The following is a 23,817-nucleotide window of genomic DNA, read 5'->3' as shown; positions in this document are numbered from 1 at the left end:
CAATAAGTCACATACAACCAAAATCCCATTAGCTCAACAGCTGATCTTTCAGCAGAAACTCTGCAGGCCAGAAGTGAATGGCAGGATATATTTTAAGTACTGAAAGGGAGAAATCTACAATCAATATTATTGTACTCAGCAAGGATCTCATTCAAAATTAATGGAGAAATAAAAAGCTTTTCAGACAAGCAAAAGTTAAGAAAATTCAGTACCAGCAAATCATCTGTACAACAAATGTTAAAGGGACTTATATAGTCAAGAAATACAAAAGAAGAAAAAAGATCTACAAAACCAAACTCAAACAATTAAGAAAATGGCAGTAGGAACATATATATCAATACTTACTTTAAATGTAAATGGATTAAATGCTCCAACCAAAAGACTCAGACTGGTTGAACGGATAAAAAAACAAGACCCATATATATGCTGTCTACATGAAACCCACTTTAGACCTCAAGACACATATAGACTGAAAGTGAGAGGATGGAAAAATATATTATATGTAAATGGGAAGCAAAAGAAAGCTGGAGTAGCAATCCTCATATCAGACAAAATAGATCTTAAAATAAAGAAGATTACAAGTGATAAGGAAGGACACTACATGATAATCAAGCGATCAATCCAAGAGGAAGACAAAACAATTGTAAATATCTATGCACCCAACAAAGGAGCACCTCAATACATAAGACAAACGCTAACAGACGCAAAAGGAGAAATTGACAGTAACACAATAATAGTAGGGGACTTTAACACCCCACTCAAACCAAGGGACAGATAATCAAAACAAAATTAATAAGGAAACACAAATCTTAAATGATACATTAGATGAGATGGATCTCATTGATATCTTCAGGACATTCCATCCAAATGCAGAACATTCTCCAGGAGAGACCACATCTTGGGTCATAAATCAAACTTCCATAAATTTAAGAAAATTCAAATCATATCAAATATCTTCTCCAACCACAATGCTATGAGACTGATATCAATTAGAAGAAAAAAAAGTGTAAGAAACACAAACACATGGAGATTAAACAATACATTTCTAAATAACCAACAGGACAGGTTACTGAAGAAATCAAAAGGGAAATCAAAAAATTTCTAGAAAAAAATGACAATGAAAACAGGACAACTCAAAACCTATGGGATGCAGCAAAGGCAGTTCTAACAGGAAAGTTTGTAGCAATACAATCCTACCTCAAGAAACAAGAACATCGAATAGACAACCTAACTTTACACCTAAAACAACTGGAAAAATAAGAACAAAAAAGCCCCAAAATTAGTAGAAGGAAAGAAATCATAAAGATCTGAGCAGAAATAAATGAAAAACAAATGAAATAAACAATAGTAAAGATTAATAAAACTAAAAGCTGATTCTCTGAGAAGATAAACAAAAGTGACTAACCTTTAGCCAGACTCATCAAGAAGAAAAGAGAGACGATTCAAATCAACAAAATAAGAAATGAAAGAGGGGAGGTTACAGCAGACAATGCAGAAATACAAAGGAATATAAGATCCTGTTATGAACAACTACATGGGAATAAAATGGATAACCTGGAAGAAATGACAGATTCTTAGAAAAGTTCACTCTTCCAAGACTGAACGAGGAAGAAATAGAAATCATGAGCAACCCAATTACAAGGACTGAAATTGAAGTTGTGATAAAAAATCTCCTAAAAAAACAAAAGCCCAGGACCAGATGACTTCACAGGAGAATTCTAGCAAACATTTAGAAAAGAGCTAAGGCCCATCCTTCTAAAACTCTTTCAAAAGATTGCAGAGGAAGGAACACTTCCAAACTCATTCTACAAGGCCACCATCACCCTGATACCAATCCAGACAAAGACAACACAAAAAAGAATTTTATGGGTCAATATCACTGATGAGCATAGATGCAAAAAGCCTCAACAATATTTAAGCAAACAGAGTTCAGCAACACATCAAAAAGCTCATACCCCATAATCATGTTGGGTTTATTCCAGGGATGCAAGGATTCTTCAATATATACAGATCAATCAAGGTGATATACCATATTAACAAATTGAAAGATAAAAACCTTATGTTCATCTCAATAGATGCAGAAAAAGCCTTTGACATAATTCAGTACCCATTTATGATTAAAATTCTTCAAAAAATGGGCATAGAAGGAACCTACCTCAACGTAGTAAAGGCCATATATGATAAGCCTACAGCAAACATTATTCTCAATGGTGAAAAATTGAAAGCATTCCCCCTAAGATCAGCAACAAGACAAGGGTGTCCGCTTTCACCACTGTTATTCAACATAGTTCTGGGAGTCCTAGTTACAGCAATCAGAGAAGAAAAAAGAAATAAAAGGAATCCAGATTGGAAAAGAAGAAGTAAAGCTCTCACTGTTTGCAGATGATATGATACTATGCATAGAAAACCCTAAAGACAGTATCGGAAAATTACTAGAGCTAATCAGTGAATTTAGCAAAGTTGCTGGATACAAAATCAGTACACAGAAATCACTTGCATTTCTATATACTAACAATGAAATATCAGAAAGAGAAATTAAGGAATCAATCCCATTCACCATTGCAAAAAATAGAATTAAACATCTGGGAATAAACTTACCTAAGGAGACAAAAGAACTGTACACAGAAAATTATAAGACACTAATGAAAGAAATCAAAGATGACATAAACAGATTGAGAGATATTCCATGTTCCTGGGTAGGGAGAATCCATATTGTGAAAATGACTATACTACCAAATGCAATATACAGGTTCAGTGTGATCCCTATCAAATTACCAATGGCATTTTTCACAGAACTAGAAGAAAAAAATTCACAATTCATAGGGAAACACAAAAGACCCTGAACAGCCAAAACAATCCTGAGAGAGAAGAATGCAGCTGGAGCAACCAACCTTCCTGACTTCAGATTATCCTATAAAGCTACATCCATCAAGACCGTATGGTAGTGGCATAAAAACAGAAATACAGACTAATGGAACAAGGTAGAAAGCCCAGAAATAGACCCGTGCACCTATGGGTACCTCGTTTTTGACAAAGGAGGCAAGAATATACAATGGGGCAAAAATAGACTCTTCAATAAATGGTGCTGGAAAAACTGGACAGCTAGATGTAAAAGAATGAAATTAGAACACTTGCTAACACCATACACAACGATAAACTCAAAATGGATTGAAGACCTAAATGTAAGACCAGAAACTATAAAACTCTTAGAGGAAAACATAGGCAGAACACTCGATGACATAAAGCAAAGCAAGATCCTCTGTGATCCACCTCCTAGAGTAACACAAATAAAAACAAAAGTAAACAAGTGGGACCTGATTAAACTTAAAAGCTTTTGCACAGCAAAGGGAACTATAAGTAAGGTGAAAAGACAGCCCTCAGAATGGGAGAAAGTAATAGCAAATGAAACAACTGACAAAGGATTAATTTCCAGAATATACAAGCAGCTCATATAATTCAATGCCAGAAAAACAAAAAACCCAATCAAAAAGTGGGAAAAAGACCTAAACAGACATTTCTCCAAAGAAGACATACAGATGGCTAACAAACATATGAAAAGATGCTCTTCATTGAAGAAATGGAAATCAAAAGTACAATGAGATAACACTTCACACCAGTCATAATGGCCTTTATCAAAAAGTCTACAAACAATAAATGCTGGGGAGAGTGTTGAGAAAAGGGAACACTCTTGTACTGCTGTGAATGTAAACTGATACAGCCACTGTGGAAGATTCCTTTAAAAACTAGGAATAAAAGCATCACATGACCCAGGAATCCCACTCCTAGGAATATACCTGAGGAAACCAAAATTGAAAAAGTCACATGTATGCCATTGTTCATTGCAGCACTGTTTACAATAGCTAGAACATGGAAGCAACCTAGATGTCCATTGACAGATGAATGGATAAAGAGGTAGTGGTATATATACACAATGGAATATTATTCAGCCATAAAAAGGAACGCATTCAAGTCAGTTCCACTGAGATGGATGAACCTAGAACCTATTATACAGAGTGAAGTAAGTCAGAAAGATAAAGATAAATATTATATCTAACATGTATATATGGAATATAGAGCTATGGTACTGAAGAATTTATTTACAGGGCAGCAATGGAGAAATGGACATAGAGAATAGACTTATGGACATGGGGGGAGGGGAGGAGAGGGTGAGCTGTATGGAGAGAGTAACATGGAAACTTACATTACCATATGTAAACTAGATGGCCAATGGGAATTTGCTGTATGGCTCAGGAAACTCAAACAGGGGTTCTGTATCAACCTAGAGGGATGGGATGGGGAGGCAGATGGGAGGAAGGTTCAAAAGGGAGGGGCTATATGTATACACATGGCTGATTCATGTTGAGATTTGACAGAAAACAGCAAAATTCTGTAAAGCAATTACCTTCAATAAAAAATAAATTAAAAAATAAGCAGAGATATTACTTTGCTGACAAAGGTCTCTCTAGTCAAAGCTATGGTTTTTCCAATAGTCATGTATGGATGTTAGAGTTGCACTATAAAGAAAGCTGATCACTGAAGAATTGGTGCTTTTAAACTGTGGTGTTGGAGAAGACTCTTGAGAGTTCCTTGGACTGCAAGGAGATCCAAAAGGAAATCGGTACTGAATATTCATTGGAAGGCCTGATGCTGAAGCTGAAACTCCAATATTTTGGCCACCTGATGAGAAGAGCTGACTCATTGGAAAAGACTCTGATGCTGGGGAAGATTGAAGGCAGGAGGAGAAGGGGACGACAGAGGATAAGATGGCTGGATGGCATCACCAACTTGATGGACGTGAGTTTGAGCAGTCTCCAGGAGTTGGTGATAGACAGGGAAGCCTGGTGTGCTGCAGTCCTTGGGGTCACAAATAGTCAGACACAACTGAGAGACTGAACTGAATTGAACTGAACTGAATACAGTATTGAACTCCAAAGCAAATATAAAATTCCATTGAAAAGTGGTTGAGTTTCAAAGTTTTGCAGCTTGGAAATATTTATTAACTACCTGAAATATTCATTGGTATTATTTAAATATTTTGTTTAATATTAAATTGCAAAATGAATCTTTACATTATGCTCTTCTATATATTCTCGACTAAATGTGTGTAGTTTAAAATTATCACAATACCCCACCCAATAAAACTGCAGTATTTCTAGATGGTTATTCAGAAAACATCTAGTTGAACTTGCCTAAGATTTTTCTGAGCATATGGCAAAGAGCAGGGAGCTAACAGTTTCTGTTACTTATACTCACTGGATTTTTCTGGGTTGATATATTTCTGGAACTTTAATATTACTCAAAATAAAGTAGAGAAAACAGCACAAGGAATTTGATTATTTCTGACTGGTGCTTAATCCCCACTGTTGATGGAAATCTGGCAGTTGTAACATAGCAACAGAATCTGATGGCTTTGAATTTTAAGTTATTTTATAACTTAAAGGCGGATGTTTCAGTTTCTGTTCTGCTAATAACTGGGTGCCTATAATTATCACATTGTCCTGGTTTTTTAATGTGCAAAATTGGGTTATAATGTTGACCTTTTCTTTGTGTTTCTCTTTTTCAGAGTATTACTGTTTTCTAAATTTTTTATAGTGGAGTATCACAATGCATATAATGTATCTGGATAAAATAAAAATATATAACTAAGAAAACCACCACAAAGGGAATATTGAAATGAGAGAAATAAAATGAAATGGGGAGTAGTAAAATGTTTGCCAAGAGATACTGGGAGCTTGTTGGATATGGGCCATGATTTTGACTCTGTGTTCTCTAGCAGCCAATGAAAAAGCAATGGTTTACATAATTTAGAGAGTCAATAAGATAAAGCTGACCATATCAATAGCCATACCAAAAAAAACCCAGTGGCCCCAGAAGCCCTGTGCTCCCAGGAACTTCTCCACAGTAGATGCATTAACACTTTCATAGGGCAATTTATTATACAATTCTTCAAAATAGGCCAATGAGAGCACACCAAAGTGTGATTTTGTGTGATCAATCTAGATGGGACTGGAACACTAAAATTCAGGCACCAACTTTTGGATGGAAGCACCTAGAGAGACATGGAAGGATTACACAACTTTTATGCAATCTTTAATCAACCATGTTTCTTTCAAATGAATGAGTCTTTGTTAAGAACTGGATTGCCTTTACAACACACTGCCAGTTACATTTCAAGTTTATTGCCAGTTAAGTTTCAGTGGAGCTGGCAAGGAGAAATGACATTCTCTTGTTCAAGTTGAGTTCAGCAAGGACTGTGTGAGAACAGAGAGCCACCCTACCTATACACGCTGATGGGGTGAGGAGTCATCTGTGGGCAGGACCAGGACTCTCCTCATGACCATGAACCATGGAATGATATTGTTTAACAGAATAGAAAAAAAAATTAAAGTGAAATCATAAGTGAAGAAACAGACATTTAAATAGGTGAGGTCTAAAACAAAAAAGTAGAAATAAGGTTTAATTTAAGGTAAAAAAATTTATAAAGACAAATATAATTTTTAAAATATGAAAAAAGCAATTAAATTAAGAAAATGAAAGTTGAAAATAAATAGATGTCAAAGAGGCTAGGTCTAAACAGTAAAAAGTTAAGAAAAAGATTATTAAGACTAAAAGTTTTAAGACTACAAAATGAAGTTACATTACATTAAAAATGTAGGAATAAGTTTTTAAGTCAAAAAATAAGAAACAGAAAATCTAAAATACAAAAATAAAATAAATTAGAATAAAAATCAGGAGTAAACATCATACAAGTTATTAATAGTAAGTTTTAAGTCAATATTGAGGTGATGGACCAAAGAAGTCATTTTTCGTTCAGGCAGAAAACTCAGCCATGCTGTAGGCAGGCTGGCAGGAGGAGTCCTTAGAGAGGAGAGGTGTGTGGTTAGAGGTAACCTCCCAAGTTAAGTCATCAGAAGGTGTGTCCTTCCTGAAAGAGCAGAGCTATGCAAATTCTTTAGCCTATATTTTTAGTATAGAGCCTCACTCTTGTTAGAAACATTCAGAATCATGAACAAAACTGTGATAAACATTTGTGTATCTACATCTTTAACATACATTTTTACTTCTTAGGAAGAGTACTGAAGGTTTAGTTGATTATGTACACATTTAAAATTTTTTAAATAATACATAGTGTCAATTTTTCCTCCTGTGGCTGATAGCAGTTTATATATAAATTAGCAGTGCATAAAGCATTGATTTCACTTCCCCCTTGGCTAACCTGGGTAATATACACTGTTTTCTTTGGTAATCTGATAGTTGAAAAATACCTTGTTTTAAATGGTATTTCTTTGTTATTGAGATTGAGCCAATTCTCATGAAAGGAAAATTTATTTATTCAGAACTTTTCCTTCATCTTTCCTCTGTCTGCTAATCTTGACATAAATATTAGAAAGCTTCTTGCAAGGTAGATAACTTAACTGGCAGATAACTTTGGAATAGTCAATACATGCAAAACATATTTGTCCATATTCCTTTTGCTAAACAGGTCTTTCCCAAACTTCCTGATCAATAGTTCTCAAATCTGGCTTGATTCCTAAGAAAATTAAAATAATGATTAATTAGTGACAATAGTTGTTTGAATTCCCAATGTTAGCTGGTAACATAAAACACATTGACTCTTATGAGCATCTAGCTAGTTTAATTATAATAAAAAACGAGGGACTTCTCTGGTGATCCAGTGGCTATGACTCCTTGTTTCCAATTCAGGGGGCCCAAGTTTGACAGTAAAGAATCTTCCTGCAATGCAGGAGACCTAGGTTTGATCCCTGAGTCAGGAAGATCCCCCAGAGAAGGGAATGGCAATCACTCCAGTATTCTTGCCTGGAGAATTCCATGGATAGAGGAACCTGGCAGGCTACAGTCCATGGGGTTGCAAAGAGCTGGACATGACTGAGCGATTAACACCTTCACTTTCTTCACTTTCACAGGGAACTAGATACCACGTGTTGCAACTAAGAGTTCACATGCCACAACTAAAAAAGGTCCCATGTGCTGCAAGGAGGACCAAGATCAGATCTCTTGTGCTGCAATCAGGACCTGGTGCAGCTAAATAAATTTAAAAAAAAAAAAAATTAAACAGAGAGGCTACAAATTAAACTCAAACTGCTCTATTGAATAATCAAGAATAGTTGTTTTTATAATAATTGAGCTGTATTATCAATTTTGGTTTTTTTTTGGTATTATCAGAACTTGAAAATTAAAACAAAGTGACAAAATTGATATTTAAATTGCAGATAATATACATGCAATTCAAATTTTATTTTCTGAATATAATTTAGGAACTACACATTTATATTCTTGTCTACTACATATTGAGTTTTCTTTGTTTGGCTTTGAAATGTTTTCTTACCACCCATTTAGAGGATATTGAGTATTCAGCAGATAGGGGCAATGGCTTCTATATTCTAAGATCACTGAATGAGAAAATATTAAAAATATTTACATCCCTAAAAAAACAGTTCCGATATTGAAAAAGGAAGACAGATGTTCTCACATTTTAAAATTAGATTTCAGATTGCAATATATATAACTACAGGAAAAGTTTTAAATTTCTCAGAGAAAACAGTAATTACAAAACAAAGTTTCTAAGTAGCTTGTATGCTGGTGGCAATTGTTCAAAATGCATAAAATTGTTTGAAAGCCCTAAAAAATTTCAAGATTAAAATTTCATTAGATACTATTTTAGGGGTTTTTGCCTTTGCTTTTAATAGAATTTGCTGAGAATAATTTTCAGAAAGCAAAGAGTCATTACAGTGTAAATCTAAGACTTTAATTTTAGAAAAAATGTTTGACTAGTTGAGCATAAAAAACACTCCTAGCATCAGGTGCCTGAAATAATTAGTTAAGTGTTAAAAAAAAAGTTTTAAAAAATCATTGTTACTGTGGTAGTAAATGAAGAAAAACCATCAGAGAGCAGAAGTGACAAGAAAACACAAATCCAGAGAATAAATGAGCACTGGAGTCACTGTTTGTCTAGAGAGAACCTAACAATTGTCAATAGTCCTGGGCCTGGATATTAAAGTTCCAGGCACCCAGGGAGGCTGGAGGCAAAGCATGGGTCTAAGTGTCATAGAAGGCTGGGTCAGAGATAACTTCAAAAATGTGAGACCCCACTTCCCAGAGGACAACACCTTTAGTGACTGAACTTGAGGAGAAATCCCCCTTCAGAGGAAGATGTTGAGAGTACTTGCCAGTCTAGCCTGTGTATTGTGATTTTTACTATTTTATGATACTTTAATATTTTGGGGTCTTCCTTATCTGGGAGAGACTGCCCTGCCCAGGGCTCCCTAATTCCTAGAGTCAGCGAACAACTACCTGAGAGCATGCCTTTCATATGCAAACCAAATGATCCTGAGTCCATATCCTCAACCACCTCCTTTACCTAACTCTCACACACCAAGCTAAGATTCCTTTTTCCTTACATCACCCCAAGACCATGGATATTCATACTACTGTGTGACTTAAAATCCAAGCCAATAATTAAGCCAAAGTGATTCTGGACTGGTAGTGACCCCAAGAGCCCAGCAAAAGAACATGCAAATATTCTTTGGGGAAGAACTTACATTTTTCAAATATTTCTCCGAATTCCAAAGAATATCACTTCCTAATAAAATGTCATTCAAAACATGAAGAAATAAGCCGTTAGCTGGGAGAAATATCAATAACCTCAGATATGCAGATGACACCACCCTTATGGCAGAAAGTGAAGAGGAACTAAAAAGCCTCTTGGTGAAAGTGAAAGAGGAGAGTGAAAAAGTTGGCTTAAAGCTCAACATTCAGCAAACTAAGTTCATGGCATCCAGTCCCATCACTTCATGGGAAATAGATGGGGAAACAGTGGAAACACTGTCAGACTTTATTTTTCTGGGCTCCAAAATCAGTGCAGATGGTGACTGCAGCCATTAAATTAAAAGACGCTTACTCCTTGGAAGGAAAGTTATGACCAACCTAGATAGTATATTCAAAAGCAGAGACATTACTTTGCCAACAAAGGTCCGTCTAGTCAAGGCTATGGTTTTTCCTGTGGTCATGTATGGATGTAAGAGTTGGACTGTGAAGAAGGCTGAGTACCAAAGAATTGATGCTTTTGAACTGTGGTGTTGGAGAAGACTCTTGAGAGTCCCTTGGACTGCAAGGAGATCCAACCAGTCCATTCTGAAGGAGATCAGCCCTGGGATTTCTTTGGAAGGACTGATGCTAAAGCTGAAACTCCAGTACTTTGGCCACCTCATGTGAAGAGTTGACTCATTGGAAAAGACTCTGATGCTGGAAGGGATTGGGGGCAGGAGGAGAAGGGGACGACAGAGGATGAGATGTCTGGATGGCATCACTGACTCAATGGACGTGAGTTTGAGTGAACTCTGGGAGTTGGTGATGGACAGGGAGGCCTGGCGTGCTGTGATTCATGGGGTCGCAAAGAGTCAGACACGACTGAGCGACTGAACTGAACTGAACTGAACTGAAGGTTAGCAGAAACAGAATGTTATGAACCATACTCGCAAAGCCTGCAGATATTGAGATGTCAGGGGAGCGTGTAATTTCCCTGGTTCTGTCTCGCCACAGCAAAAATTTGAAGTGGTGGATCAGTGTTACAGCTCGGTTACAGCTCAGTTTTACTTAGCAAGCAAAAGATAGTACACCCTCGAGGCGTGAGGGCAGGCTGACCCCAAAGTAGAGGCCTCAGTCCATCTTGGCTTCTTCCTTTTATATGTTTGTCTCCTCCCCTGCCCTGAGCCTGCCCTGTACAAACTGGGCTAGCCAAGAAGAGGGTGTGTTTGTTTCACCTGAAATTCTCACTCCAGTCCATGGATTTTCTTTTGCTTCATTTTTGCAGGCTTTTCTCCTTCTTTGGGTTATAGCCACCACCATTTTGGACTCCTTTTTCCTATTCTAACTACCTAACAGTAATAATCAGAAAAATATAAATAAATGAGTATTTTTTAATTCCTTAAAGAAAAAGAATGAATCAAAAATATAAACAAAGACCAAATTACTGTTGATAAAGAACAAAACAGAAGATCTACAAATTAAAATATAAAATTAGATTTAAAAACCTGATTGATGGGTAAAATACTACACTACACAGTTGAAAAAAGAAATCACTAAATGACAAAGAAATTACCTGGGGTGCAGCAGAGAAAGAGAAGGAAATGAAAATATGTTTAAGAGAGAAAAGAGGGAAGTGTTCCCACATGCTCCTAATGATAGTTCCAGAATAATAAAATATAAAGATGGTGTAAAGAAACTATTTGAAGAGATAATTACCATTTCAGATACACCAATATCAAATTCAGGACAACCAATGAATTCCAAAGAGGTAAATAAAGCGAAGAGAAGTTTGCTTCATTATCTCTTGTGGTTGGGGGTTCTATCCTAGACTGTACTTCTCTTAGGGAGTGCTGGTAAAATAACTCTGTGTCTAACCTGCTGCTGCTGCCAAGTGGCTTGAGTCCGACTTTGTGCGACCCCATAGACGGCAGCCCATCAGGCTCCCCCGTCCCTGGGATTCTCCAGGCAAGAACACTGGAGCGGGTTGCCATTTCCTTCTCCAAAGCATGAAAGTGAAAAGTGAAAGCGAAGTTGTTCAGTCGTGTCCAACCCCTAGCGACACCATGGACTGCAGCCCACCAGGCTCCTCCAACCATGGGATTTTCCAGGCAAGAGCACTGGAGTGGGGTGCCATTGCCTTCTCCCCTTGTAACTGTGGGAAACAGGTATCTTTGCTACACACACAGTGGGAGTACAGGTCATGTCCCCTTGCAGTTGTCTCTCCTCATCTTGTCTCTTGCTCTTCTCTTCTCTTACCAGTTTTAAGTCCAGAAAACCAAGTACCTGCTGGTTCAGTAGCTTAGAAAATTTCACAAGGTGGATGACTGTGGCAGAGTCACATTGAATTAATTCTCAGAGCCACACAGTATTATGAGAGACAGAGCAGGGAGAGCTCGCAAAAGAGCACCTTTCTGAGAAAACACTGAGTACATATTTATTGAGTCTCCCTCTTGGACAAGGGAGTCATAAAGTAAGGCTTTGAAGATAAGGAAGTTTGTTCTGCACACCGAACACCCGCTGAGGCTGATGAATCAGTCAAGATATCTGTCTTAAGGGCATGAGAAAGAACACGTAAGGAAAGAGTAAGACAAAACAGTCTCCAGAAAACAGGGCCTTGAGAAAGTAGCATTTATATCCCCACAGATGATCAGCAGCCATAGTTTAGTGGAAAGAGTAAAGGTTCTGGCATCCTCAACATTGTAGGATGGGACAAAATAAATGAAATACTCCTCCTCATGGACTGGAGGAGTACGGAAAACAGCTTCATCACCCCTGATTCCTTTAAAAGATGACTTCCAGCCTTCCTTCTTTTTATATAGTGCAGAGGAAGTAGAGAGGTGGAGGGTTGGGGTGCTGGATGGTTCCAACTGAGCTGAAACAGTGCATCTCAGCCACCCTCTCTTCAAAGTGGTTGGCTCTGAAGCTGATAGTTTTTTGATTTTAGAATTTGATATTACTTGACATAATGTGAATTTGGACATTTATTCTGGGAAAATAGGAAAATATACTTGCCTCACTTGGCGTTATACTGTGAACCCTAAGGCATTAATTCTGGGACAGTAATAAAGTTTTCCAGTGGTGGTCTACCAACACCATGTTATAACATCATAGCTTATCATCATTGACAAACATTGCCTTTTCCATAAATCTGATTGTAAACATCATCGACAATCATTTAGTTCTCTGTACTATATTAAAAATTAATGTTTGTAGTAAAACAATACACATTTTAAAATATGGACAACAGTAGTTGCTAATAACTTCTAACTATAAATAGCATTAGAAATACACAGTGAAGGTAAAGTCTGTACAGGTAAATATAGATAAGAAAGCCCTGTGGTTTGCTGAATTGTTCAGAATGAACAGTATATAGAGTTACTCAACCTGAGAAACTTTTAGGGTGCTAATTTCCTTCATACATTCAATTTCATTCTTCCAAGAGACTTATTCTGAGTCCTAAACTATGTAACACTTAGAAAAAAATTCATTTTCTATTCTCATTTCTATTTCCTCTATACTTAATCAAATTAGTATAGAACACAATAGTAAAAAATTTGGCTATGTGAAACATTTTAATCTAGTCTCTACAATTAGTATAAGAAAAAGGTAAGTTCTTTCTATCTAGAATATTCAGCCAAGGTATAATTAAATAAAAAGTTGATTCAAGACCTTGCCTTCTCACCTGATGGTCAAAGATCAATTGAGTTTGTTTTTATATATTTATTTCTTCATAAATTCTTAACGATTTTATACTAACTGTTATTTTCAGACTTTGGTCCTTCAAGAAAACTCAAATCCCTGTCACATCTAACCTCGTTCAAAGCCATTATACTTCTTCAGGGGGGAAAAATGATTAAGAAATCCTAACTCAAAGGTATGTCTTACCCATTGATAAGCTTCTTAGTAATTAAAAAGTAAGGAATAGGTGTGATGAATGAAGTTTGATTTTGATGTGATGCTTAGTATATATCTATGAATGAATTTAGCACACTTGTAGTTGATATAATTAGGAAAAATGACAGCTCTTGGAAACATAGCTAAGCTGACTCTTGCCTTCTGATGCAACATTAAGCTCTCTAAGGAGGCTTGATCACACATATCTGCATTATATGAATGACTGCTGGCTAAATGAAATTTGGCAATGATTGGCCTTTCCCTATCATTTCCATAGTCAGTTAAAATAAAGAACAATATTTTTCATAAATCCACAAAGCCATACTTCAAGGAAAAAGAAATATTTTTTAAAATTTCATTTTATGGAAGAAATATATCTCTAGGATATACTATCAGAACTTCATTTTGGAAATGTCTTCTAATTATTCAAAATAAACATATATGAAATGGTTCCCTCATTTACTGATTTTTTATAGTAATTAACTGGCTAAGATGCATAAGAAAAAAATAGGTCCTCTGACCTCTTTCCCAAGCTACCAATTTAAAAGTCCTATCATTATAGAAAAGAACTAACTTTAAAGTTCCTTAAGATGCATTATTCAGTCTTGAATATATTAGAGGAAAGGGCAGGACATTTTATTGACAAGAACTATTGCTTCTAATTGTCTCTTCTTTTTGAGAAAATTCTATTGTTGCATATGATTTGTTTCAACATGCAAAGAAAAACACTATTATGAAGTTTCTCTTTTGTAATCTGTTTGCCCTTTTAACATTTTCATAATTTTGAATAAGCTAAAATATTATGCTTCACTATGTTATTTGTGAACATACTTTTTAATGTTCAGTATGTGTTAACGAAGCAAGCAGACACTTCTTGGGTCCTCTGGTGTCACTTCTTGCCTCTTGCAGTCACATGGAATAGTCTAATGTATGATTTAATGTCAATATTACTGTTTCTGATATTATTTGCCTCTAAATGTAATCCAGAACTTCCTGAAACATAGATGATTGTACCTCTTAGGAATGGAAAAATAAGAATAGGCTTGCCATATCTTAAATGTTATCAAACCCTAAGATCAGTTCAGTCAGTTCAGTTGCTCAGCCATGTCTGACTCTTTGTGATCCCATGGACTGCAGCACCCAGGCTTCCCTGTCCATCACCTACTCCTAGAGCTTGCTCAAACTCATGTCCATCAAACTAAACTGATCACATGGATCACAGCCTTGTCTAACTGCATGAAACTATGAGCCGTGTTGTGTAGGGCCACCCAAGATGGATGGGTCGTGGTGGAGAGTTCTGACAATACATGGTCCACTGGAGAAGGGAATGGCAAACCACTTCTGTATTCTTGCCTTGAGAGACCCATAGACAGTAGGAAACACAAGATGCTTTCAGAAATATCTGAGGTAGTATGGAAAAAGACAAGCGGTTAGTTTGTGAGAGGGCTGCCAGGGGCCAGGATTTCAATTTTAATGTCAAAAGGGAAATAAATGATTACAGTTGATTTGAGCATGTTAAGCAAGTTAAAGGAGATAAGATTCTGTGATGAAATAAAAATAGCACAAGTTAAAAAGTGGTTGTAACACTCATACATGGTTCCACTGCTTGTACAAAAATGCAATGTATTAACCTCCATTCCTTGAAGATTTTACTAACATATACTGAAGATTTTATTAACTATAGGATTTTAAAATACAAAAGTTGATCCCTCTTTATTTTTTAATGAAGATAAAAATTTTGACACAGACATATGCAAAAGATGGGAAAACTACCATGCTTTCAAGGTGGGGAAATGCATTCAAACTAGTCAATAAAAATAAAATATCAGCGACTCAAAGGAAAACAGTATAGATCGACAAGACTGCGAAAAAACAGGAAAAATAATGAGGAAACTGCAGAATCCTTGCATTTTAATAGCACAAAAGTGAGGCCAACCAAGAATACAGAGGGAATTTGTCCAGGTAGCGTAGGTTTTAAGGAGACAAATTGTGCTTTTAGGTTGCCCTGGCAACAGGTGTGTCTTCTTATGCGAAGACATTTTAATGAGAAAACCACATGAACATGAAGTAAATTACAAATAGAGGTGGCCCTATCTTTCTTGGAGATAGGTTTGGAAATGAGTTTGGAATGGGTGTACGCCATCAACTAAAGATGAAGTCATGAGACTGGAGATTTGAATGGTATCCCAGAGTGAGAAGTTGTATGCTCACCAGCTTCTGAGTATGGCACAAACCTCTTGTTCTTTTTTTTTTTTTACTGATTTCAGTTGAAGTCAGGAAAAATAAATAATGTACACACATACTCACTTCATTACAATCACTCCTGGGAAGGAAACTTGGACTGGGAAACCGTGGGAGGTCATTTTTCTGGTTGTCTGTGTAAGGTGGTTTTGGACCCAAACTACTATATAGCAGTCTGGGCTCTGGGTGACTCTCCTGGCTCCAATTAACACACCAGGTCTGGATATACCCCTCACGTGTAGTGTTTCACTTCTGTTAGATTTATTTGAATAACAGAAACACAGTGTTTCTTGAGTCTACCACGTTGCACTGACAGCAGCACGAAATGCTAGAAGGTTCTTGCTTATATTGAGCCAAAATTTTCTTGTCAGTCATTTCAGTCTGTTAGTCCTATGCATGCAGTTTTAAAAACATTTTAATCTAGTCATGAGCTCCAGTGAGTTTAAACTGTCTCTCAGAATATGTTTAACAATGATATGCCTCCTAGTAATCCTTTTTCTGTTAGTAACCCTAATGAATAAGAATGCATGCCCTGTCCAAATGGTCTAAGAGAACACAGTTTTCCTACAGACTTCTCCTGTTTCTCATGTTGCAAAAAAACAAAATTAAAGACCTGGATCCGAGTAATAAAATTTTTGTGTTTCTTGTTTTTTCTCTGTAGAGGATATATATATATATATATATATGTATATCTCAATAATTTGAAGCTTCCAGATAACTACTTTTCTTCTACTTATATATCAGGATTGGGTTTCTGATTCAGAGAAAGGCAGTAAAATGAATATAGTTAAGTTATTAGTGTTTTTATGAAATAGACATTTCCTCTATTTTCACACACAATTATAGAAAGTTCATTCAGTAACACTGGTTAAATTTTTGATTCCTGGAGAATTTCTAAGTGACACATTGTGAATGTGAGAACTAGGTGAAGGGTTTTAGCATGGCAAATTCAATTGTATTGTTCATTATTTATATCCTTCAAGATTTACTCAAATCTTGAAGGATACATCAAAGTTTTAAAAAGAGATATTAAATAATAATAGTAAGAATATCAGTAGTGTATATATATAAGATAAAAGGATAAAACCCTTGAACAATAGCTGAAATCTATTTGTTCAAGTTTCTTCACTTCTTGAAGTGGAGATAATAGACTTTAGAAGTCAGATATCAGAAATTTATATCTTGCATGGAAATAGTACACAATTTTTTTTTTTTTTTTTTAGTGTAAGAGAAAAGACAAGTAATGATAAGAAAAATTTCCAAGGATTTACTTGGCAGTATTTCATAAGCATGGACAACATCAAAATCAACTAATGAAATGGTTCAGATCAGTGACTGGCAGCTTAAAAAGACATTTTAAAGACAAATGTCAAAAGAGAAAGATGATATAAAGAAAAAATAAATTATGAAGTAAATTAGTATGAATTATAAGGAAATTAAAATATTTCCATATTGACAAAAAAAATCCAACATTTATTTAGAATTTTAAAGGAAACAAAATAATTCATGGTAGAAAAAATATTCAAATGATGTTTAGAGGGAAAAGGAGGACTATAATGTATTAATAATATTAAATTTATTGAAACTATAACTTCATTTTTAATAGGAAGGGTTAGGTGAAATTTAGACATAGGATTAGGTAACTCATGAAATAGTTTCTTTAAAATTGTTAGTCATAATTTAGACTGTGTTAATTGTTTAAATTGTGTCAGTCACAACTTAGAATAATTCAAAATATATTCTACTGAAATTATCCTTTAACACAACCTGTTAGGTAATTGACAAATGCATCAATTCTGAAAGTGAATAGGAGATAATTTAATAAACTACTTCATGATGGAAAGAATTAATGCAATTTAATAGAAAAATGGTAATTCATCTTTTGTTCATAACTATTTAAATCTTACATTAATTTTACTTACAAAACTGAACATAAATATAAAAATATTGGCAATTTAGGCAAGCAGAAATAATATAAATATTTAACAATTCATAATCTATAAAGCAGAGACTTGCTTATTGTTTTATTATGCAGGGTAATAATGTGAATCCACTTAGAATTAGTTATAATTTTATATAACTGTCAGTATATGCCCTTTTCCACTAGGAAATACAAGACAAATTTTTGAGCTGCAAACACATTTCCTCATTTAAGGGCCAGTAATAGCTGTAATTAGTTCTGTAACCATAATTCAAGCAAACATTATATGATTATAATTAAATCCAGAAATCCACACACAAAAATAGTTGTGAATCTGGTACTAGTAAATAAAGTCATCTGTGTTGAAATATTATCACTACCTTGATTGTAGGTAAAAATACAAATTTCAATCAGTAGTCTTGTTCAGTCCCAGATTAGGTTGGAACATAAACGGCAATTTGGAATAGACTCTCCTAAACATGAAAGTTTGCTCAACGACTTTCTTTAAAGATAGGTGATCGGAACTAACAGGAGTTAACATTAAATTTCAACAAGTGGGTTTGTTTAGTGTTTTAGAGAAATTAAATATATTATATTTATTGAAAGGTGGGGAAGGTTAGGAAAGTACGAGAAAGAGGACAGCCTAAGGGGAGTAGGAGACAGACAAGTGGGCAGAAGAAAAGAGGCAGTGGTGGAGTGGGGCAGGGCAGAGAAACGAAAGGGTAGTCACTGCAGAGATAACGACATGGAGAGATCTGAGGAGTATTCTAGTTTCCTCGGTGGTGTATCATACAATTAGAAAGTCATATATGCATATCAGCATGCCTTTTTATTTCCGTTTATATTTATTAGCAATTTTGGTCAGAATTGAATTTTAATCATGATGATTAGACATGGATCAATTGTGAGTGAAATGTATATACAGATTTAATTGTAGTTACCATTCAATATAAAGTAAAAAATCTGCCAGCAATGCGGGAGACCTGGGTTCAATTGATGGGTTGGCAAGATCCTCTGGAGAAGGGAATGGCTACCTACTCCAGTATTCTTGCCTGGAGAATTCCATGGACAGAGGAGCCTGGTGGGCTACAGTCCATAGGGTTGCAAAGAGTTGGACACGACTGAATAACCAACACTTTATTTCTTTCTTTTTTTTTAAATTTTATTTTATTTTTAAACTTTACATAATTGTATTAGTTTTGCCAAATATCAAAATGAATCCACCACAGGTATACATGTGTTCCCCATCCTGAACCCTCCTCCCTCCTCCCTCCTCCCTCCCCATACCATCCCTCTGGGTCATCCCAGTGCACTAGCCCCAAGCATCCGTATCGTGCATCGAACCTGGACTGGCATCTCGTTTCATACATGATATTTTACATGTTTCAATGCCATTCTCCCATATCTTCCCACCCTCTCCCTCTCCCACAGAGTCCATAAGACTGTTCTATACATCAGTGTCTCTTTTGCTGTCTCGTACACAGGGTTATTGTGACCATCTTTATAAATGCCATATATATGCGTTAGTATACTGTATTGGTGTTTTTCCTTCTGGCTTACTTCACTCTGTATAATAGGCTCCAATTTCATCCACCTCATTAGAACTGATTCAAATGTATTCTTTTTAATGGCTGAGTAATACTTTCAACATTCATCAAATCATTCACATTGTGTCACTTTCCTTCTCCAGGGGGTGATCTTCCTGACCCAGGTATCGAACCCAGGTCTCTTGCATTGCAGGCAGATTCTTTACCATCTGACCACCAGAAAAGCTCCTGTTTTAAAGGATTTGACTCAAATAACTAAAAGTTAGTTACATATGGCTTCAACCAGTTGAAGGAAACTTGTTGGCATGACACTTGGTGGCAGCCCTCTATAATATGTAGCGGGTAAGATGTTTATTTAGTTTCCACTAATTTCCACGTGTTGGTTAACATGGTAGAAAAATGATTAAAATATCAAGTGATTATATTAGGCCTTTTTTGTTCTGTGTTCAATATTAAGTAAATACTACAGTGTTCAAAACGTTTTGCTAGGTATGTACTGGTTTGATCACTAGCTTGGGATAAATATCCGGGACTGGAGTTGCTGCATCACAGGGTAAGTGCGTAGTAGACACTCCTACTGTCAACCAAAAGAAAATAATGCAAGAAGCTGCAGATAAGGAAAGAGTTTATTTGGGGTCAAAGCCTTTGACTGTGTGGATCACAATAAACTGGAAAATTCTGAAAGAGATGGGAATACCAGACCACCTGATCTGCCTCTTGAGAAATTTGTATGCAGGTCAGGAAGCAACAGTTAGAACTGGACATGGAACAACAGACTGGTTCCAAATAGGAAAAGGAGTATGTCAAGGCTGTATATTGTCACCCTGCTTATTTAACTTATATGCAGAGTACATTGTGAGAAACGCTGGGCTGGAAGAAGCACAAGCTGGATTCAAGATTGCCAGGAGAAAGATCAATAACCTCAGATATGCAGATGACACCACCCTTATGGCAGAAAGTGAAGAGGAACTCAAAAGCCTCTTGATGAAAGTGAAAGTGGAGAGTGAAAAGTGGGCTTAAAGCTCAACATTCAGAAAACGAAGATCATGGCATCCGGTCCCATCACTTCCTAGGAAATAGATGGAGAAACAGTGGAAACAGTGTCAGACTTTATTTTGGGGGGCTCCAAAATCACTGTAGATGGTGACTGCAGCCATGAAATTAAAAGACGCTTACTCCTTGGAAGGAAAGTTATGACCAACCTAGATAGCATATTGAAAAACAGAGACATTACTTTGCCAACAAAGGTTTGTCTAGTCAAGGCTATGGTTTTTCCTGTGGTCACGTATGGATGTGAGAGTTGGACTGTGAAGAAGGCTGAGTGCCGAAAAATTGATGCTTTTGAACTGAGGTGTTGGAGAAGACTCTTGAGAATCCCTTGGACTGCAAGGAGATCCAACCAGTCCATTCTGAAGGAGATAGCCCTGGGATTTCTTTGGAAGGAACGATGCTAAAGCTGAAACTCCAGTACTTTGGCCACCTCATGCGAAGAGTTGACTCAGTGGAAAAGACTCTGATGCTGGGAGGGATTGGGGGCAGGAGGAGAAGGGGAAGACAGAGGATGAGATGGCTGGATGGCATCACCGACTCGATAGACGTGAGTCTCAGTGAACTCCGGGAGTCGGTGACGGACAGGGAGGCCTGGCGTGCTGCGATTCATGGGGTCGCAAAGAGTCGGACACGACTGAGCGACTGAACTGAAATGAACTGAACCAAATTGTATACAATCCCCTATGTCCCCATCTTTTGAAGTAAACAACTTTTGCTTTAGTGTCTCGGGGCCTCCCCTGAGTCTCAAAAGCTGGTTCAAGAGTCAATAATTAGGAATGTAAACATGTAGAAACAAAGACTAGCTGTGGGGCTGGGGAACTGGTAACAAGTGGGACTATAAATCAGCCACATGGCAGAGTTACCAAACTCCCACTTCCATCAGAGATATAGATAAAGGTCTGACACACATTCCTAAGTTGTCTTCACAGAAACCAGATCCCCACCAGATGAAAACTGCTGACCAAAATCACGTAGACCCAGTTCAGTTAAAACCAGAAGACTGACGATGCTAGAAATTTCACCTTGATGTCAACTAATGCTAGAATCGAGCACAAGGTGATCAGGCACCCCGCAGCAACCCCTCACACTGCCTTTGAAAACCCTCCCCTGAAAACCACTATGGGGAGTTTGGGTCTTTTGAGCATGAACTGCCCATTTTCCTTGCTTCAGTTCAGTTCAGTTCAGTTCAGTTCAGTTGCTCAGTCGTGTCCGACTCTTTGCGACCCCATGAATTGCAGCACACCAGGCCTCCCTGTCCATCACCAACTCCCAGAGTTCATTCAAACTCATGTCCATCGAGTCAGTGATGCCATCCAGCCATCTCATCCTCTGTTGTCCCCTTCTCCTCCTGCCCCCAATCCCTCCCAGCATCAGAGTCTTTTCCAACGAATCAACTCTTCGCATGAGGTGGCCAAAGTACTGGAGTTTCAGCTTTAGCATCATTCCTTCCAAAGAACACCCAGGACTGATCTCCTTTCGAATGGACTGGTTGGATCTCCTTGCAGTCCAAGGGACTCTCAAAAGTCTTCTCCAACACCTCAGTTCAAAAGCATCAATTTTTCGGCACTCAGCTTTCTTCACAGTCCAACTCTCACATCCATACATGACCACTGGAAAAACCATAGCCTTGACTAGACAAACCTTTGTTGGCAAAGTAATGTCTCTGCTTTTGAATATGCTATCTAGGTTGGTCATAACTTTCCTTCCAAGGAGTAAGTGTCTTTTAATTTCATGGCTGCAGTCACCATCTACAGTGATTTTGGAGCCCCCCCAAAATAAAGTCTGACACTGTTTCCCCATCTATTTCCCATGAAGTGATGGGACCGGATGCCATGATCTTCGTTTTCTGAATGTTGAGCTTTAAGCCAACTTTTTCACTCTCCACTTTCACTTTCATCAAGAGGCTTTTTGGTTCCTCTTCACTTTCTGCCTTAATAGTGCCCTACAAATAAGCTATACTTTTCTTCACCACAACCCATTGTCAGTAGGTTGGCTTTGCTGCACTTTTGATGAGTGGACCCGAGTCCAGGTTTAGCAACATCCAGAACTGCAGTTTGGGAGACACAGAATCTGGTAACCTGAAGGAAGGCAACTGGTGCAGTCACTATAGTCAGTAATGAAAATGACGACTGATCTCTCCTCTGGAAGCTTCATGGTTGCTTTCTGGATGACAATGAAGAAATATAGGGAGTAAAAATATATCAGTTTTGCTGACAAGGATGGGTTCCTGTTTGAAACATGATTTGCTGAGAGAGACAGAGGAGATCCCCATAGGCTGACAGGATTTGAAAGAAGGTCACAGAAACCAGTAGCCGACAGGTTGAAAGGACTGAAAGACATTTGCTCCCCAAGGACTGGGAGGTAGGATTGAGACAAACAGTCTAAATGGTGCTGTTGGGTTTTACTCTCTCTCTTTCGGGCAAGGGAGAGCTTCCCAGGTGGCTCAGTGGTAAAGAATCCACCTGCTAATACAGGAGATGCAGGGTTGATCCCTGAGTCAGGAAGATCCTCTGGAGATGGCAGGCCACTCCAGTATTCTTGCCTGAAAAATCCCATGGATGGAGGAGCCTGGCAAGCTACAATCCATGGGGTTGCAAACAGTCAGGCATGACGTAGCGACTAATCAACTGGCTGGTAGCTCTACACACGCATCCCTTTATGCCAGGAAACTTCAGGATGGGACGGATTCAAATAACAATCTTTTGGACACAGGCATCTATGTGCCTAGTTCTAGGGCAGGAAAGGGTGTGGGACTCCGAGATGGATAATAAAAGTACCATGAATGTAACATGTGGAGCCATGGTTCTATGTGAAAGGACAGGAAGAAACAGTCCAGCGACAGTCCAGGTGCTGGGAAGTGCGTAAGCATAGAGTCCAAGGAAAAAAGGAGGGGAGAACCTCTCCACTTATCCTCCCCACCTACACAGTCACTTCAAACTCCTCCCTGCAGGGAGATGATAGCTTCGTGTGACCTTTGAAATGCTAAGTTAACTCTTACAGCTCTGAACAAAAATTGAAGAAGAGAAAAACAAATTTAATAGAAAGACTATATTTTATTTTTACATGTACATGGGCACCTTCCCAGGAAAATGAAGACCCAAAGAAGCAATTAGAGCTTATGGCTTGGGATGGACAAAGGATAGTAAACTGTGAAGACGTGACAAGGCAAAGGGGTTTGGGCTAGCACAGTGATTTGTGGAAATGTGACGAGGAAGATGAGGATTGGTTTAACAAGCTCATTGGTACCGATTTCTCTCAGCTTTAACTTCCCATCTCTGGTGATAAGAATGTCTTCTTTCCTCCTGATACAGAGAAGATTACTTTCACCTGCGATTTTTGTCTCCTTTCCAGAAGAAAAAAGGAAGACCAAAGTGTCCTGCTTGATCTGCTGCTTTTAAAGTGACTTTAAGTCAAAATAACTAACATTCCAATATGAGGCATGTTTTGGAACGACCTGGTCTGAACGGCTACATTTTGTTGCTGTTAAGTCTGAATGAGTAGTAGATAATGTGGGTGTTATATGCGATAATTCCCTACCTTCTAGGTGCTAGAGGGGATTGATTATTCCAATCAGGAAAACCTTAAAATAGAGGGATATTAGTGGGACACATATTAGAG

General features: G+C 37.4%; 1 long non-coding RNA gene across 1 annotated transcript in view; it reads right to left on the bottom strand.

Moving 5' to 3' along the window:
* The window catches only part of LOC139183582 (uncharacterized), a 246,615-nt gene that overhangs the window by 129,688 nt on the left and 93,110 nt on the right, over nt 1-23,817 (bottom strand). The window lies entirely within an intron of this gene.

This window comes from Bos indicus, chromosome 6, assembly GCF_029378745.1.
Source record: "Bos indicus isolate NIAB-ARS_2022 breed Sahiwal x Tharparkar chromosome 6, NIAB-ARS_B.indTharparkar_mat_pri_1.0, whole genome shotgun sequence".
NCBI classification, from domain to species: Eukaryota; Metazoa; Chordata; class Mammalia; order Artiodactyla; family Bovidae; genus Bos; species Bos indicus.
This window is presented reverse-complemented; position numbering and strand designations above follow the sequence as displayed.